The 19,302-nt window shown below is 37.4% G+C and overlaps 1 long non-coding RNA gene across 1 annotated transcript in view; it reads left to right on the top strand.

The window, feature by feature from the left end:
- Window positions 1-404: 404 nt before the first annotated feature.
- LOC140709487 (uncharacterized) overlaps window positions 405-19,302 on the top strand; it is a 32,403-nt gene continuing 13,505 nt past the window's right edge. The window contains exons 1-2 of the long non-coding RNA XR_012090011.1: window positions 405-683; window positions 12,517-12,604. This is a non-coding gene — a long non-coding RNA (uncharacterized lncRNA). The remainder of the gene's footprint in view (window positions 684-12,516; window positions 12,605-19,302) is intronic.

Raw genomic sequence — 19,302 nt, forward strand, 5'->3', positions numbered from 1 at the left:
CTGGTGCTGGCATAAGAGCGCGTCTGAGCAGCTCACTCGCCACATCTCCCGAGGCAGTGACTTCCGGCAGGCACTGAGTCTGCATCGCGAGAATCTCACACCCGCGAGTGCCCTTTCGAGCCTGCTGGGGAATGCGCTCCCTTTCCCCAAACGGACCTCGGCTCCCCTGTCGACCACCCGTCCAAGAGTCCTGGGTACCCAACGCGACCACGTCTGGCTACTCAACTCACGTTTGGCACCTCACCTCACACCTGGCGCCTCAGGTGTCGCGTGGCGCCTCGGCCAGAGGTCCCACAAGGTGGCGCCGCCTCTCCTTCCCGCTCGAGAGCCCGCAGGCGCCTGTGGCTGGGCCCGCGTGGGCTCCGAACTGCAGACAGTTGCTGAAGCTGGCTGACGGCCGGGACCCCCTGCTTTGCGCAGCCAGGCGTCGAGGAGGCGGCGGCTAGTGCCGCGGTGCGAGCGGGGTGGCCTAGTGGTCCCCGCAGCCTCTGGACCCAGCCATGCTGCTCTGGATGCAGGGCTTCGTGCTGGAGGCGGTGGCCTGCCAGGATGACGATGACTACTTACGCTACGGGATCCTCTTCGAAGACCTGGACAGCAATGGGGACGGCGTGGTGGACATCATTGAGCTTCAGGAGGGGCTGAGAAACTGGAGCTCCGCGTTTGACCCGAACTCCGAGGAGGTGAGACCGGAAGGTGGCATGGGCAGCCTGGGGAGACGTTGGGCAGAGGGTGAAGCAAACCCTGCCCTTTCCAGAGCTGCTTTCAAAGGCCTTTGGAGTAAGGGTGGGGTTCTCCTCTGTGAGCTTCGTCATGCAGAATAATGCGACTCAGGGAAACATGTTCTGGGTCTTCTTAAAATAGCCACTTTCCGGCCACGCGCGGTGTCTCACGCCTGTAATCCCAGCATTTTGGGAGGCCCAGGCGGGTGTATCGCCTGAGGTCAGGAGTTGGAGACCAGCCTGGCCAACATGTTGAAACCCCGTCTCTACTAAACAAATACAAAAATTAGCTGGGCGTGGTGGCGCGCACCTGTAATCCCAGCTACTCCGGAGGCTGAGGCAGGGGAATCGCTTGAACCCGGAAGGCGGAAGTCGCAGTGAGCCGAGATCGCGCCATTGCGCGGTGGCTCAAGCCTGTAATCCCAGCACTTTGGGAGGCCGAGACGGGTGGATCACGAGGTCCGGAGATCGAGACCATCCTGGCTAACCCGGTGAAACCCCGTCTCTACTAAAAAAATACAAAAAACTAGCCGGGCGAGATGGCGGGCGCCTGTAGTCCCAGCTACTCGGGAGGCTGAGGCAGGAGAATGGCGTAAACCCGGGAGGCGGAGCTTGCAGTGAGCTGAGATCCGGCCACTGCACTCCAGCCTGGGTGACAGAGCGAGACTCCGTCTCAAAAAAAAAAAAAAAAAAAAAAAAAAAAAGAAAAAGAAAAAAAAAAAAAAGAAAAGAAAAGAAGAAAAAGAAAAAGAGCCACTTTCCTTGGTGACTAAGACCTCCAGAGGCTTTTGGGGAGATGCGGTTTCTGGTGACTTGTTCAACATTTATGGAATCAGCACACAAACGTCAGGGGCCGTGGTAGCCTTTGTGCAGAAGCAAAGGACCATCTCTTTTCTTAGGGGTTTCTCTGCCCAGCGCAGTGTGCTTCAGGGACGTCTCCAAACGACAGGCACAGGTAAGAGCCCCAGAGCTATTCTCTTTCTGACATCCACACCAAGGTCTAGGGGAAGTCTGACCTTGATCCATGGGTTTACACTTCAGCTGATTGTTTTAGAACCTCACGTAAATTAGGAATACCTTCCTTTCTAGGCCAGTCTTGACTTGATTATTTTTAAACTATTTAGATGGAAGTTTCAGGATATCAAGAAAAAAAATTATTTTATTTCTTCTCTGTCAATGGTTAGCAGTCTTCACATGTAACTCCTGTTGAATTTTAGGAGTTATGTCTGAAGACTGTAAAGCTTTTTTATCGGTGAGTGTTTGAGTGTTTTTTTTTTTTTTTTTTGGTTGTTGGTAGAAGTCCAAACCATCTGGACTCCTCTTTAGTGATGCTGGGCATCTTTTCATGTGCTTAGTAGCCATGAAAAGAAGTCTGTATAACTTCTTTGGAGAAATGTCCAAGTTCTTTGCTCATTTTCAGATTAGGTTATTTGTTGTTGTTGTTGTTGTTAGTTTTCTATATAGTTTGTGTATGAACCCCTTATTATATATCTGATTTGCAAATGTTTACTTCCATTTTATGAGTCTCCTTTTTACTTTTCATGCACAGTTTTGAATTTTCATGAAGTCCAATTTGTCATGTTTTGGTTGCCTGTACCTTTGATATCATATCTAAGAAATCAATGCCAAATCCATTGTCGAGAAGCTTTTGCCGTATGCTGTCTTCTCTAAGAGTTTTATAATTTTAAGAATTGCATATAGGCCATAGATCCATTTTGAATTAATTTTTAATAGGTCCAGTGTCATTCTTTTGCATGCGGATATTCAGTTTTCCCAGCTCCATTTGTTGAAAAAACTATCTTTTCCCTATTGAATGGTCTTTGCACTGTTGTCAAAAATTATTTGACCACATAAGAGTTCATTTCTTGGCTCTCTATTCTATTCTATTCTATTCTATTCTATTCTATTCTACTCTACTCTATTCTATTCCATTGGTGTATATGTCTGTCTTTATGTCAGTAGCACACTATTTTAATCACTCTTGTTTTGTAGTAAGTTTTGAAATCAAAAAGTGTGTCCTCCTGCTTTGTTCTTCTTTTTCAGAATTGTTTTGGCTATTTGGGGTCCCTTGAGATTCCATGTGAATTTTAGTGTGGGTTTTTCTACTTCTTCAAATTCATCATTGGGATTTCGGTAAGGATTGCACTGAATCTGTAAATTGTTTGGGGTAGTATAGACATCTTAAGAATATTAAGTCTTCCAGCCTATGAACGTGGGACATCTTTCCACTTATTTATGTTTTCTTTGTTTCAGAAATGTGTTATAGTTTTCATTGCATAAGTCTTCTACATTTTTGGTTATGTTAATTCCTAAGTGCTTTATTCTTTTGATGCTTTAATGGCATCATTTCCTTAATTTCCTTTTTGGATTAAATGTTGTTATGGTATAGGTATAGAAATGCAACTGATTTTTTTGTGTTGACTTTGCATCTTGCCACTTTGCTGAATTTGTTTATCCTAACATTTGTGTGTGTGTGTGTGCTGGGGGGGGTGGGTGGAGTCTTTAAGATTTTCTATATATAAAGTCATATAATCTGAAAAAGGGATAATTTTACTTCTTGTTTTCCAAATTGGATGCCTCTTATTTCTTTTTCTAACGTAATTGCTCTGACTAGAACTTCCAGTACTACGTTGAATGAAGTGGTGAAAGTGGGCATACTTGCCTATTTCTAATCTTAGAGAAAAGCTTTTAGCCTTCCACTATTGTGTATGATGTTCATTGTAGGTTTTTCACATACGATTTTAATCATATTGAGGATAGTTTTCTTGTATTCCTAGTTTGTTGAGTGCTTTTATCCTGAAAGGATATTGACTTTTATCAAATGCGTTTACTTCATCAATTGCAATGTTTGTGTTTTTTACCATCGTTCTGTTAATGTTATGTATTACACTGATTGATTTTTAAAAATTTCTCCTTGTATTCCAGGAATAAATATCACTTGAGAATGGTGTATAACCTTTTTAATCTAATAAATTCAGTTTGTTATCATTTTTTTGGAGGACTCTTGTATCAGTGTTCATGAGAGATACTGGTCTGTAATTTTCTTTTCTTGTAGTGTCTTTCTATGGCTTTGGTGTTGTGGGTAATGCTGGCCTCATAGGATGAATCAGATTTTAAAATTTTATTTGGAAATGTTTCAGAAGTAGTGGGGTTAGATTTTAAATGGTAGAATTTAGCAGTGAAGCTATCAGATCCTGGGCTTTTTTTTTTTTTTTTAATTGGGAGATTCTTGATTACTGATTCAACCTCCTCATTAGTTATAGACCTATTCAGATTTTCTGTTTCTTCATAATTTAGTATTGGTAGGTTTTGTGTTTCTAGGAATTTTCTATTTCATCTAAGGTATCCATTTGTTGGCATGTAGTTTATAGTACTTTCTTATAATCCTTTTTATATCCATAGAATCAGTAGTTATGTCCCCACTTTCATTTCTGACGTTAGTAATTTGAGTCTTGTTTCTTTCTTTTTTCTTAGTCCATCCACCTATGTTGATCTTTTTGAAGAACTAACTTGTCATTTCGTTATTTTTCTCTATTATATTTCTTTTCTCATTTTCTCTATATCTCTTCTAATCTTTATTTTTTCTGCCTGCTAGTTTTGGATTTAATTTGCTCTTTTTTTTTAGTTCCTTAAGTTGTAAAGTTAGGTTGCTGATTTGAGATCCTTCTTCTTCTTCTTCTTCTTCTTCTTCTTTTTTTTTTTTTTTTTAATGTAAGCATTTATCTCCGTAAACTTCTCTCTTAGTACAACTTTTTGCCGCATCTCGTAAGTTTTGGTGTCTTGTACTTTTGATTCATTTGTCTAAACATATTTTATAATTTTCCTTGTTATTTTTTTCTTTGACCCATTAGTGTTTCAAGAGTGTGTGTTATTTAATTTCTATCCATCAATGAATTTTCCCGTTTTCATTTTGTCATTGATTTCTGGTTTCATTCCACAGTGGTAAGAGAAGATACTTGGCATGATTTCAGTCTTTTCAAATTTATTAAGACTTGTTTTGTGACCCAGAGTATGATCTTTTCTGGAGAACGTCCTGTGTGTCCCTGAGAAGAGTGTGTACTTTTTTTCCTGTTGCATAGTATATTCTGTATAAGCCAGTTAGATCTAGATGGTTTATTGTGTTGTTCAAATTCTGTTTCCTTACTTATCTTCTGTTTGGTCATTCTATTCATTATTCAATGTGGGGGTATTCTTCAACTAATATTGTAGAACTATTTCTCCCTTCTATTCTGTCAATTTTTGCTTCATATGTTTTGATGACCTGTTATCTGCAAAAAAAATTTGTAATTATTGTATCTTCTTGATGTATTGAAGCTTTTATCATTATATAATATCCTTTATCTCATAATTTTTTTTTTTAGTTTAAAGTCTGTTTCTATGTATCTGTGAATTTTCCAAAATTCCTGTTGCTATTTATATCTGGTTTCATGGCATTGTGGTCAAAAGAGATTCGATACTATTTCAGTCTTCTTACATTTGCTGAGGCTTGTTTTGTGCCCTAACATGATCTGTCTTGGAAAATGTTCTATGTGCCCTTGAGAAGAATGTGTATTCTGTTTTTGTTGGATGAAAGGTTTTATATTTGTCTGTTAGGTTCATTTGGTTGAAAATGTTGGTCAAGTCCAATCTTTCCTTACTAATTTTCTGTCTAAATGAGATATCCATTGTTGAAACTGGGGTTTTGAAGCTCTTGAGTATTACCATATTGCAATCTATCTGTCCCTCCAGATCCTATAATTTATAAATTATGGTCTGGTGTTGGGTGAGTACATATTTATAGCTCTTCTGTTCTCTTGATGAATTGAGTCCTTTATCATTATATAGTGTCTTACTTTGTTTCTTTTTAGAAGTTTTTACTTAAAATCTATTTTGTCTTAAACAAGTTTAGCTATCCCTGCTCTCCTTTGTTTTCCAAAATAGTTTCAATTATGTGTGTCCTTAAAAATAAGGAGAGTCTTTTGTCGGCAGCATACAATTAAATTGTTTTTAAGAAAACAAGACTTTTAAAATCCATTTATCACTCTATAGCTTTCTATTAGGTAATTTAACACGTTTACATTCAAGGTAATTTTTGAGAGGTAAGGATTTAATACTGCCATTGTGTTGTTTTCTGCTTGCTTTGTAGATACTTTGTTTTTCTCTCCCTCTCTTGCTATCTCCCTTTATTTGATATTTTTCTGTACTGGAATGCTTTCTATTTTTGTTTTGTCCTTCTACTAAAGATTTCTGATTTGTGGTTACCATGAGGCCTACATAGAGCATCTCGTATTTGTGGTAGCCTATTTCAAGCTGATAACAACTTAACTTTGCACATAGCAATGTACTCTTATGGCCCCTTCCCCATATTTTATGCTTTTGATGTCAGAATCTATGTCATTTTATAATGTGTTTCTTTTGACAATTTATTTTAACTATAGTTATTAATAGTTTTCTTTTAACCCTTGCACCAGGAATAAAATTGCTTGGTCACCATTGCATTCCCAGAATATTCTAAATATGGATCTGTTTTACTTATACCATTTAGGTTAGTGTTTTCATTTGTTTCAATTCATTAAATACCAGCCTTTTGTTTCAGCTTAAAGAACGCTCTTTAGCCATCCTTGCAAAGCAGGTCTCATGGTAATGAACTCCCTTAGCTTTTTTTCTAGGAACGTTTTTATGCCTCATTTCTGAATTACAGTTTTGTGGATAAAGTATTCTTGGTTGTCAGTTTTTTTTTTTCTTTAGCACTTTGAATATATCATCTTTGGCACTTTGAATATATGTCTCCTAGCCTATAGGGTTTCTGCTGAGAAATCCACTGATAGTTGTATTGGCACTCCTTTTTATGTGATGTGTTTCTTATCTTTTGCTGCTCTCAGAATTTTTTGTCTTTGATTTTTGGTGGTTTGATTATTATGTGTCTTGGTGAACTCTTTTTTGAGTTGAATTTGATTGAACATCTCTGTGTTTCCTACACCTGGATATTGGCATCTATCCCTGATTAGGGAAGTCTTTAGCCAATGTATCTTTAAATACGTGTTCTTGTCCTTTATCCTATTATGCAAAGGTTTTTTTGTTTGTTTGTTTGTTTGTTTTTTTAGACAGTCTCGCTCTTTCGCCCAGACCCGAGTGCAGTGGTACAATCTTGGCTCACTGCCAGCTCTGCCTCCCGGGTTCACACTGTTCTCCTGCCTCAGCCTCCCAAGTAGCTGGGACTACAGGCACCCACCACCATGCCCCAGTAATTTTTTTGTATTTTTAGTAGAGACAGGGTTTCGCCATGTTAGCCAGGATGGTCTCGATCTCCTGACCTCATGATCCAGCCGCCTTGGCCTCCCAAAGTGCTGGAATTATAGGTATGAGCCACTGTACCCAGCCAGGTTTGATCTTTTGATGGTGTCCCATAGTTCCTGTAGGTTTTCTTCATTCTTTTTGAGTCCTTTGTCTTCTTGTTCCCCTGACTGGATAATTTCAAATTTTCTATCTGTTGGCCCATTGATTTCATCAGAAGAAAGATCGAGTCTGTTGTTAATAATTTTTACTGAATTTTTCAGTCCAGTGATTGTATTCTTCATCTCTAGAATTTCTACTTGATTCTTTTTAATGTTTTTATTTTATTATTGAGCTTCTTACTTTGTGTATTGTTTTGCCAAATGTCATTAAATGTTATATTTGTATACTCTTGTGTTGATCTTTTAGCGGATTATTTTGAATTCTTTGTCAGTAATTTCATAGACCTTCTTTTCTTTGGGGTCTATCATTGGTACTTTATTAGTTTCTTTTGGAGGTGTTATGATTCCTTGATATTTTGTAATCCTTGTGTTCTTGTATTGTTATCTGCACATTTGCAAGACAGCCCCTCTTCTGTCCTTTAAAGTTGTTTTGAGGCAGGGATAAATCTTCGCTATTTAGTCCAGCCTGTGATTCTGGAAGGACCAGGATGGGAGAAGATTCATTTTTAATGACCCCTGCCCAATTGCCTAGAAGGATTTCCAGGCCTTATGCTAATAATGGAGGCAAGGGGATTCATGTGGGCTGGTCTACTATCACATTCACTAGTTAGAAGGATGCAGGCCCCATGTGAACTGATCTGGTTAACTTCTCTCACTGTATTAGTCTGTTCTCATGCTGCTAATAATGACATACTTGAAAGTTGGTAATTTATAAAGGAAAGTGGTTTAGTGGACTCACAGTTCCACATGGCTGAGGAGGCCTCAGAATCATGGCTGAAGGCAAATGAGGGGCAAAGTCACATCTTACATGGTGGCAGGCAGGAGAGCTTGTGCGGGGAACTCCCATTTATAAAACCATCAGATCTCATGAGACTTATTCACTACCATGAGAACAGTATGGGGGAAACTGCCCTCATGATTCAATTATCACCACCTGGCCCTGCCCCTGACACATGGGGATTATTACAATTCAAGATGAGATTTGGGTGGGGACACAAGCCAAACCATATTAATCACCAAGAAAGCATCTAAACCCCTGCTGTGTTCAGCCGAAATGTCCATGGAATGCTGTTGCAAATATGTGAATGAAGTAATTATTAAATGTAATTTCATCGTTAAGGTTGTTTTTTTGGATAGAGCTTTTTGGGGATTGAGGAAATGGAGGGAAAGGAAGTAACATTTACTGAACTCTCCTACTTGCCATATTTGTTCTACCTATTTTACCTTCTACATCTTATTTTTATCTCACACAATCATCACAGCAGCTACATTTTATAGTTGAGAACTCTAAAGCTTAGGAAGGCTCAATAATTTTGCTTATGTTGGGTATCCCAATGAACCACACCTCTCAGGATTCATGCCCCTTTGTTGCCATGTGCCACATTGAGCTGGGCTTGGCCATTTAGCTTACTTTAGCCCTTGGAACATAAGCAAATCTTGATACAAGTACTTGTACATTGGGGCTTGTCTTCTTGAGTGCTGTCTCTTGAACACCGTAAACCACCAGAAAAAAAGCCTAGCTGACACAGGATTCTTTTGGTGCTTCTTCACCAGCTGGAAACCTTTGTGGCTGATGGCGCCTTTGCCGAAGTTTTGCTTGTGCCCACTGGGCTTGCTCTGCCCACTTGGGCTGGCAGGCTACATTCAGCTTGTGCTGCTGGCCTGGATCCCACACCTGCTGGCTCTGCACTCAGCCCATGACTAGTCCAGGCATGCCGCCTTGAATGCCTTCCACCTTGGGCACCAGTGTCTGGATAAGGGGGATGCAGTAGCACTTGGCAACTCAGAGATGACAGCAATTGCAGAGCCCTAAGATACGTTACAGCCTTTTGCTCGGGGAGTTCTGAGCACTGGCCACCAGGAAAAGTTGCAGCTTGTTTGCGTTACAGCTCATTTGTTCCTGCCATCCACCCACTTTGGCAAATGGGGGCCTGTCACAGCTTGTTTGGTCCCACCACCCTGCTCCAGTCATAGCTCCTGGGGTGACCCAGCCCTGCTGCTGTGGCCTTCCCATCACATAGGGTGGCAGCCCATTGCTGGGGAGAAGGGTTACTGTGTTATAGCTCTGACTTGGGGAATTCTGAGGTCTGGACCCCCAGAAGTATTGTTGCTTTTTGTTCCCATAGTCTGGCAAATGGGAGCATGTCACTGCCTGTAGCTCAGAGAGTTGGCCAGGAATGTATTATAGCCTTTTTTGCTCCTGCTGTTTGGCAGGCTCTGGGTTCTTGTCCCATAACCAAGAAGTATGAGTTTACATGGACACTGGAGAGTCAGCAAGGCAGGGCAGAATTTTATTGAGTGAAAGGAGGAAAGCTGTCAGCAGAGAGGGGACTTGAGGGCGGGTGGCCCTGTGTGTGGGAGTGGACCTGAAAGTGGGTAGTACAACGTGTGGCTGAGTCTGGGGTTTTTAATGAGCTCCGAATGAGGGAGTGCATGCTGACTGGTCCATGGGCAGGCCTGGAAAAAGCACCATTTCATTGGCTAAAAGGCATTGAGGAAGTTCTTGCATTAGTCGTGGACTCTGGTAGCTCACTTTTCAGACTTTAGGCTGTCTTTGGTTTGACGGTTGGGTTTCAGCGGGGACTTGCTCATTTCTGCCTGGGAATTCGTCTGTCTCCTGCTGCTATCATAGCTACCCAGGGGGAGAGATCACCTGGAGACAGCTACCCACTGAGTCCTTAACTGTTCTGTATTCTCATCTGAGGTGACAGACATGTGATTGAAGTAATCTTGGCCAGCTGCAGTTGAACCAATAGTTGATTAAATTTACATGAATGACCAAGACCAGATCAGAAAAGGAACCAACCAACTGAACCAACAAGTTTAACCAAACTGAGATTGCATATTCATAACTAAATATAGTCTTTGTAAGCCACTACATTTTGGGGTGGTTTGTAACTTAGCAATAGATCACTGGTACAGGAATGGAATATTTTACATTTCTCCCTAGAATTACATTGTTAGAATGGTTGCAGTCCTCACCTCCATCTCTCTAAATACTGTTATCCCATTCAATTCATTTCAATTCCGTCTTCTCAGTGAAAGCTTACTGCATATAATTAAAGACAACACTGAATGTCCCTTTAAGCCCATAGACCTTGATTATGTTCTGGATTGGATTACCTATTTTTTTTCCTACATATTTGCCTGAATTCTAGGTTCTTTTAGGTAAGGATTACTTCATATATTTTAGTCAATTAAGCAAACAGTATTCAAGCATTATATATGAGCTAGTGCACTAGGAACTGTGTTAACAAAAGTCTTCAGAAACACAGTTTTGGGTGGAGTAATAAAAGACGTATATAGCTATACACAAGGTAGACTATGATCATTGCTATAAAAGTGATACAAGAAGAACTTAATTATGTCCAGGCACAATTAAGATTTGTACTGGGTTAATATATAAACAGAAATGAAAATAAACGATTTCTTGAGCGGAGACAATAGCTTGAACAAAGGCATAGTTGGGAAATTACCAGAGAAGGTCAGAGCTGATTAAATGACATTTCCAGTTTGTCCCTGACTTACTATTTTTTTGGAACATTTCATTGATATATAACATATACTGCAAAATACATAAATTATAAATGTAAGCTCCATGAATTTTCACAAGGCAAACTTGCAGCATGAAAATAGCATCTAGACTAAGAAGTAGATTATTACAAGCATCTAGAGACATTCCTTTTTTACCCACTCCAAATCACTACCCCTGCTCTGCAGGTACCTACTGTCCTGATTTCTGATTCCATATGTAAGTTTTCAATACATCTTAGTTAAATAAATATGTGTACCTTGCTCATACTGTACCTATTATTAAAATGCTTTTTGTTTCTTTGGTGGTCTCTTGTTTATCCTTTATAGTATCTCGTTTGTGACTCTTATTTACTCCTTAATTTACCCTCCCTTTGCATTTTATTCCTAGCTCTTCTATTAACAAACATTTAGCAGTAGTTATTTTTAAAGTAATTGGTGCATCTATACAAATTGGTAAACTCCTTTGGGGTGTTTATTAATTTTTGGATTCCTTCACATTTAGCATAGTGATTTGCATAGTAGGTTTTCAAATTTTAAAAATTATTAAATTGAATTGAAGAGTATAATATTTGAAGATTATAATGGTATATAAGGCAGAGGATCCTGCCTCCCCTGTTGAAGAAACTTTGATTTCTAGGTTAAGTAGTTGACCAGTAAACTACATTCTATGGAGCTTGAAATACTGGAGGCCCTTGAGTCATTGCAAAGAGTCTGAGATTCTGCAGATGAATAACGGGCTTTGTCTATTGACCAAATAAGTAACATCTGATACATATATGTGTGTGTGTAAAGGTATGCATAGGCAGCTGTAGTTCATAAATACAAATTAAAAGTGTCACTAAATTTATAGTAACTTTTTGACATTATGTATTTTTCAACTAGGAGACACTAAAGGTAATTTATTTTTACATTAAAATATTGTCCTTATATTTAAAAATATTGGATATCCTCAACTACTTGCTTTATGCAAGGGAGGAATCAAAGTTTCTTTGGCCTTGGAGAGTGATAGGATTAGATCTGTGTTTTAGAATTTGAGGAGAATATGCAATACTTAATTTTCCCTTCACAACGTCCAGCATTGTGAGTGAAATGCCTAGTAAGCTTATATTAAATATATTCATTGATTTGAGTTATTTAACATAGTATATGATGTGTTAAAACATATACTATGATTTAATATATGAATCATATAGATTTGATTTATATATTATAATATAACATATCATATATCATAATATATACATCATATACATCATATTATGTGTTAAATTATGAGTTTGGTGTTGTATTTTAAGTCAATTGTTTCTTTGAAAGCTTACCTTATAAAATATTGACTGGCCTTATTTCAGGCCCATGGATCAAATCTTCAGAATTGACTTTTTCAGTTCTTTTCAAGTCAAGAATATCTTATAGACCTACAATTCTATTGGAAATGCCTGGGGCCAAATATGGTTTGAAATTTAAAATTTGGATTTTAGAAAAGTAATGCAGTACATATATGATATGGGGACTGTGGGGCACCACCATGTAGTTATAAGTATGAATGCTTCTGCAGTGAAACGTGAATATTCACACTAAATTAGATAAATAATTGACTAAAATTAACCTAATGTCTGTTTAAGGTAGATTTTGCCACCAAATGAACTTTGGTACCAATATTCCAAAAAGTTTGTTAGGCTTTGACATGTGGATATGGGATTATAGGTCAAAACATATGGGCCTTATAGGTCAAAACCATATGGGCCTTTAAAGCCTTTTACATTGTAAGTATATTTGCCTTATTGTCTTTTCAGATACTTTAACTTGACATTTTTTCATTTTTCAAGGAGTAATAGATGCTTCAGAAATAATTGCTGCTTTGAAATCTCTGGATATGCATATTTCTGAAGTCCAGGCAAAAACAATTCTGAGCAGGTCAGTCCTTGTCTTTATTTTTAATAACTTTTTCTTGTGTTTTATACTTGATGTTAGGAACTAATTGCTGTAAATGTGGCATTTCACCCCTTATTCTATAACTTGGTAAACAAACCTGCTTGTGTGTTTGCTCAATTCTATCTTACTTGAAATCTATCCCTTTAAGAGCAGCCTGCAATGTCATTCCCTAGGTTGACCATTTAAGCCACAGAAACCAAATGAAATTACACATACTACCAGTGTAATGGTTTTTCAAACTGTTCTTAAAGGGGCCTCTGTGTATTTGTGGGAGGAGGGAAGGAGAGCCAGATCAGAATGAGTTTCTGGCTTCCAACTATTGCTTGAACCAAACAGTTCTGCCTTCATTTGTTTTATGTCTTAAACTTTCAGGAAGATTTCTTTTGAAGAAGGGATTCCATGGTTGAAACCATTAGTCTTTTATATAAAGGGACAGAGACAATTTATCCTAAGGAGAAATTTTAAAAGAGCATGAGGGAGGGGGAAGTAGAGGAAGGTGGAGTTGAAAAGAAAACCTTATGTTTTCTGGATGCTTTTATTCACGCTTAATCTGCCATTGTCTCTTGTACCTGCAAAGCACAAAAGCTTGATAGTAGTATGCTGGTTCTCAAACTTCCTTGGGCTTGAGAGTAAAAACTGTGAAGTGAGCACTTTGGTTAACTCTAGGATCATCTGGAGGTGGTATATGGGTTTTCAAACCCTCTTTCAGCTAACTCATCCCTTAAGTTACAACAGTTTGGATTTGCCCATAATGCTGCCAAGTGTCTAGTGCTTCATATGCCCTCTGCATAGAATAGATTCTGACTGGGTTAGAATGATATGTTTAATGATATCTGTGACTTTAAACAGCCTCAAGTGTGATATTCTAGTTTTTAACAAGGATGCAAGATGTGTTTATACCTTGAGAAGAACCAGATAAATTGTGGTGTGGGAAGTGGAAGAGACAGAAGCTATGATTGCCATGTAAGATACTACTTGAAAGATAATACTGTGAATTCTGGTGGTTTTATTTCTGTCTTTCCAACCCTTAGACCTTTGATCAAGTAGTTTTTCTGTTCTTGCTGGAATGCTGTTGGTAGTGATGGGCATTCTCTTTCCTGATCTTAAAGGGAATACCATTAAAAGTGGTTTATCATCTTCGTCATGTTAAGAAAGTTGCCTTCTATTTTTTTTATTATTATTATTATTATACTTTGAGTTCTAGGGTACACGTGCATAACCTGTAGGTTTGTTACATAGGTATACTTGTGCCATGGTGGTGTGCTGCACCCATCAACTCGTCAGCACCCATCAACTCGTCATTTACATCAGGTATAACTCCCCATGCAATCCCTCCCCCCTCCCCCCTCCCCATAATAGGCCCTGGTGTGTGATGTTCCCCTTTCCGAGTCCAAGTGATCTCATTGTTCAGTTCCCACCTATGAGTGAGAACATGCAGTGTTTGGTTTTCTGTTCTTGCGATAGTTTGCTGAGAATGATGGTTTCCAGCTGCATCCATGTCCCTACAAAGGACACAAACTCATCCTTTTTTATGGCTCTATAGTATTCCATGGTGTATATGTGCCACATTTTCTTCATCCAGTCTGTCACTGATGGACATTTGGGTTGATTCCAAGTCTTTGCTATTGTGAATAGTGCCGCAATAAACATAGGTGTGCATATGTCTTTTGTCAAGAGACTTTTAAAAATTACACATGGGTTTAGATTTGTGAGGTGATCATATATATCTTTCTTTAATCTGTTAATGTGGTGAATTAACTTACAGATTTTTCTCTTTGTTGATTCATCCTTATATTCTTAGGATAAACACAACTTAAAAATATTGTGGTGGATTCGATTTGCTAAAATTTCATTCATAGCTTTTACATTTATGTTCATGGCTAAAATTGTCTTGTTCTTTTCTTTCTCTACTGTCCTAATCTGATTTTGTTTCTTAGATTACAATGACCTCATGGAGCGAGTTGTGGAGTAGTCTCTCTTTTTATATTCTCTGTAAGAGATTGAATGTAATTGGATTGATTGTAATACGATTTACAGTATTTATAGGGTTTTCTTTTTTTCTTTTTCCTTTCTTTTCTATAAATTTTTCTCAACTTTTTTCTTATTTTTTTTTTAGTGGTTTGTATTTATATACTTTGTTTCTTGTTAGTAGTTAGGCTTGAAATTTTACTATATGAGTTTAATTTAAAGGCTGAAGTTAAACAAAATCTTTATACCCTCTTCAAACAGTAGAGTTTAGAACACATTTAGCTCCAGTTACCCCTCTCCTAATTTATATGCAGTTTTATTCTCTTTTTAAACTGAACAAATAGGTATTGTAATTATTATTTTATAGAGAAAATTTGATTGATGTTTTTATATTTAGAGTCTTATTTACTCACCATTCTTCCTTGCATCACACACTACTCATCCAGGATAATTTTTCTTCATGAACTGCATCCTTTGGAAATTCTTTTAGTGGAAATATATTAGTACTTAACTCTTAGTTGTTGAGCATCTGAAAGCATGTCTATTTCACTTTTGTTCTGGAAAGAGAGTTTTGCTCGATACACAGTTTTAGTTTGACAATTATTTTTACTCAGAACTTTGAGATATTATTCTACTGCTTTTAGATTACACTACTAGATGGAAGATTGGGCTAGTCTTTATATTGATCCTTGGTAGGGAATTTGTCCCTTCTCTCTGGTGTTCTCTTATGATCTTCTTTTTGTCTTTTGGGTTCTGTAGCTTTTTATCTAGTTAATAGGCCTGTCTTGCTTTCTTTTTATTAATTTTACTTCCTCAGTGTTAATGTTGTACTTCTTGAAACTATGAGTTTATGTCTTATGACAGTTTAAAAAAATTCTCAATCTTTATATTTTAAAATACAGTTTCCTCTTCATTTTCTTTGCCTTTTTAAAATATTTTCTACTTTTTTCTTTTTCTGTGCAGCATTCTGGGTAAGTCCTTTAAATATATCTTCAATTCCCCTCTTCATCTATCTCTTTTCTTCACTTAACCATTCTACTGAGTTTATTAATAATTTTTTACTTATAGAAGTTTATGTCATTTGGTTCTTTTTCAGATATGTTTGATAATTCCTTATAGTTTATTATTTCTTGATTGTTTTATGATTCTATCTTTTATGTCTTAACATGAAATATATCCTGTTAATCTGTATCTTATATCTGACAGAGTATTTTGGCTGTTGCTGTGGACAAAATCTAATTACATACTATTACAAGAGGTATATTTTTAAGTAAATGGAAGTGTTAGAAGAAAAGGATGGAGAAAGCAAAACATTACAAAAATAAAAAGGGGTATTTTGTAATGATTAGGGATTTTATTTACCCAGAAGATAGAATTCTAAATTTGTATAGGTTTAATAATATAGCCCAAATTTATAAATCAAGAATTAACAAACGTACAAGGAAGAATAGATAAGTAGTCAATGATTATAGTAAGAGAGTTTAACTCAGATTTCTCAGCATTTAATAGAACAAGTGGATAGCAAATGCCATTAAAGATTAAATATAGCAATACCATCACCAACCGTTACCTAGAAAACATTCATAGAATATTGCACTCGAAAACTGAAGAATATGTGTCTCTTAAAGCACACGTAGGACATTGATAAGATTTGCCCATACAGTGGGTCATAAAGGAAATGTGAAATATTTTAATAAAGAACTGGAATCATACAGAATATGTTCTCTATTCGTAAGTAATTAAACAAGAAATAAGCTTTCTTAAAATAAAAAATAGGATTTTTTAAAAAAAGAAGTAACAGATAGGTCAAGTTTGATAGAAACTTGGGAGTTTTGTCAATCTATGGATTTTTTTCATTGATATGACAAATGGTATTTTATAAGCCATTACTCACAAAATTATATGTTGCTATACTGTTTTTGTAAAATTTGAAATACACTGCTGAATCATACTCTGATTAATTATGAATTACTGATAGCAACGATTTATTCAAAATTTATTTATAGAACTTCTATAAACATCAGTCATAGCTGTAGCTACAAAAGATGCAGTTGTGAACATGCCAAAGTCCCCACTTGAGGGTTTTAGGCTAGTAGATAGTTCCAGATGATTACAATGTAGTGTCATAAGGCAAAGCAGATTGAAGCGGTACACATTGCCCACAGGTGAATTTTGTAGGGACTATTTAGTTTACCTGAAAATGTCTTTATATAACCTTCATTTTTGAAGGTTATTTTTATTGCAGTTGCATTCTAGGTTGAATTTTTTTTTTTTTTCCAGCACATTGAAGTTATCACTAAAGATATCTACTATTGGCCAGGTGCAGTGGCTCACGCCTGTAATCCCAGCACTTTGGGAGGCCGAGGCAGGTGGATCACCTGAGGTCAGGAGTTCGAAACCAACCTGGCCAACATGGTGAAACCCTGTCTCTACTAAAAACACAAAAATTAGCTGGGTGTGGTGGCAGTTGCCTGTAATCTCAGCTACTCAGGAGGCTGAGGCAGGATAATTACTTGAACCTGTGAGGCGGAGGTTACAGTGAGCCTAGATCGTGCCACTGCACTCTACCTTGGGCTTGGCGACAAGAGCCAAACTCCGTCTCAAAAAACAAACAAACAACAACAACAACAACAACAAAGATGTCTGCTATCAAGAGCTGACTCTGATGTCAGTAGTTGCTTTTTTTTAGTTCCCCCTGTATGTAATGTTTCTTGCCCTCACTTCCAACTTTGCTTTCTTTTTTGAACTCCAGTATTGCTCAGCTACTGAATTTCTACAAACTCACAGTTCTTCAGTAGCTATTTTTGTCAGGCCGATGGAGTCAAGTGTAGCTTAGTATTCGGCCAAAGATTCAAGGTTACCCGTATAGTTTCTGGAACACCATCCAAAATTTGACCTGAAAATTCCTGCCCTCTCAGCAACCCTGAGCTCCAATCTTTGTTTATTCTACCCACCTGTTCTTTATTTAGGCTCCTACTTGTCTATGCTACTATTTGAAGTGTCCCCAGCCAAAAACGAGAATCAATGGAGAGCTCAACTTCTCGGTTTCCTTGTCTCAAGTATCACAACCCTGTCCTGTTTGTAGACCGATGCCTGAAAACAGTTGTTTCATATATTGTGTCCAGTTTCAGATTGGTTTACAGTGGCAATCTAAGTTCTATAGCCACTGTTTTGTCTTGGCTAGAACTGGAAATTGTACTAATCTTTTTGTTGGCAGAATGGAATTTGTTTTTTAGAATTTGTATTTACAATAATGCTACCTAAAAAGCATTTCACTAATTCCATCTTTTAGTCAGACAATGAAACAACTTAAAAAAATTGAGATGCTTAAAAATTGAGTAAATCCTAAATTTTCCATGGTAAAAAGTGAGTTTTTAAATTAATAAAAGGTTGTTTTAAAGTTGATTAAAAAGCTATAAATAGGGAGAAAAGGATCAGAAGTAAAAATAATACTTGAAGAGCCAAAAGATATGAAATTACCCTTCAATCAGTTTTATTCACTTTTCATCCATTTGTTCATTGATTCAACAGATATTTATGGAAGGCTAAGTGTTGGAGATACACAGATGACTTGGTCTTTCCCTTCAAAATATCATAGGAAAATATGGGAGAAATACATACAAGTAAATAATTAAAAAGCAATATGGAATAAAATCCACTAGAGGGGCATTCTGCCAATTACCTGATCAGCACTCCTTGAAGCTATCAGGGTTATCAAAAACAAGGAAAGAGAAACTGTCATAGCCAGGAGAGCCTAAGGAGACGTGATGACTAAATAGAATGTGCCATTTCAGCTGGGATCCTGAAACAAAGAGAGGACATTAGTTAAAAACGAATAAACTCTGAATATAAAGCATGGACTTTAGTGAATAATAATGTAGCAATTAATAATAATGGTTCATTAATTATAACAAATATACCATAATAATGTGAAATGTTACCAATGGGGAAACTGAGTGTGGGGATATATGGGACTCTCTGTATTATCATCTCAATTTTTCTGAAAATCTAAAATTGCTTAAAAAATAAAGTCTATTTAAATATCAATATGAAAATACAGTAATTTCATGAAGTCCAAAGGAGTGGCTCCAACAAAAAATATTTTAAGAAGTATTTATTTTTATAGTGGTGCCAACTTTGATATAAATGTTGCAAGCACTATTTTCTTTTTTAAAAAATTTCAGCATGGATACTGATGGGTCAATGACAGTAGACTGGGATGAATGGAAGTACTACTTTTTACTGCATCCTGCAACAAATATCACTGAAATTATTCATTTCTGGAAGCGTTCTACTGTAAGATTACTTTGTATTTTACTTTGTTTTTATTTTGTTCTAAATGTCATAGCTGTTATGAGAATATAACCCCTACAATCCTTGCAGCCTCAGGGGCTAAACTTACAATATTTCCCCCCAATAGTGTTCTGCTAATTTAACGAGGGGTATTAGTATTACGTGTATAAACATAGCAACCAGTTTCTTTGTTTGCCAAAATCTAGAACTTAACATTATAATCTACCTGTTGAAAGTGCCTACTTTATGTTAAGAATTAATTTCCGGGGGCGGAGCAAGATGGCCGAATAGGAACAGCTCCAGTCTCCAACTCCCAGCGCGAGCGACACAGAAGACCGGTGATCTCTGCATTTTCAACTGAGGTACTGGGTTCATCTCACTGGGGAGTGCCAGACGATCGGTGCTGGTCAGCTGCTGCA

This window comes from Chlorocebus sabaeus, chromosome 20 (assembly GCF_047675955.1).
Source record: "Chlorocebus sabaeus isolate Y175 chromosome 20, mChlSab1.0.hap1, whole genome shotgun sequence".
In the NCBI taxonomy this organism is placed as follows: Eukaryota; Metazoa; Chordata; class Mammalia; order Primates; family Cercopithecidae; genus Chlorocebus; species Chlorocebus sabaeus.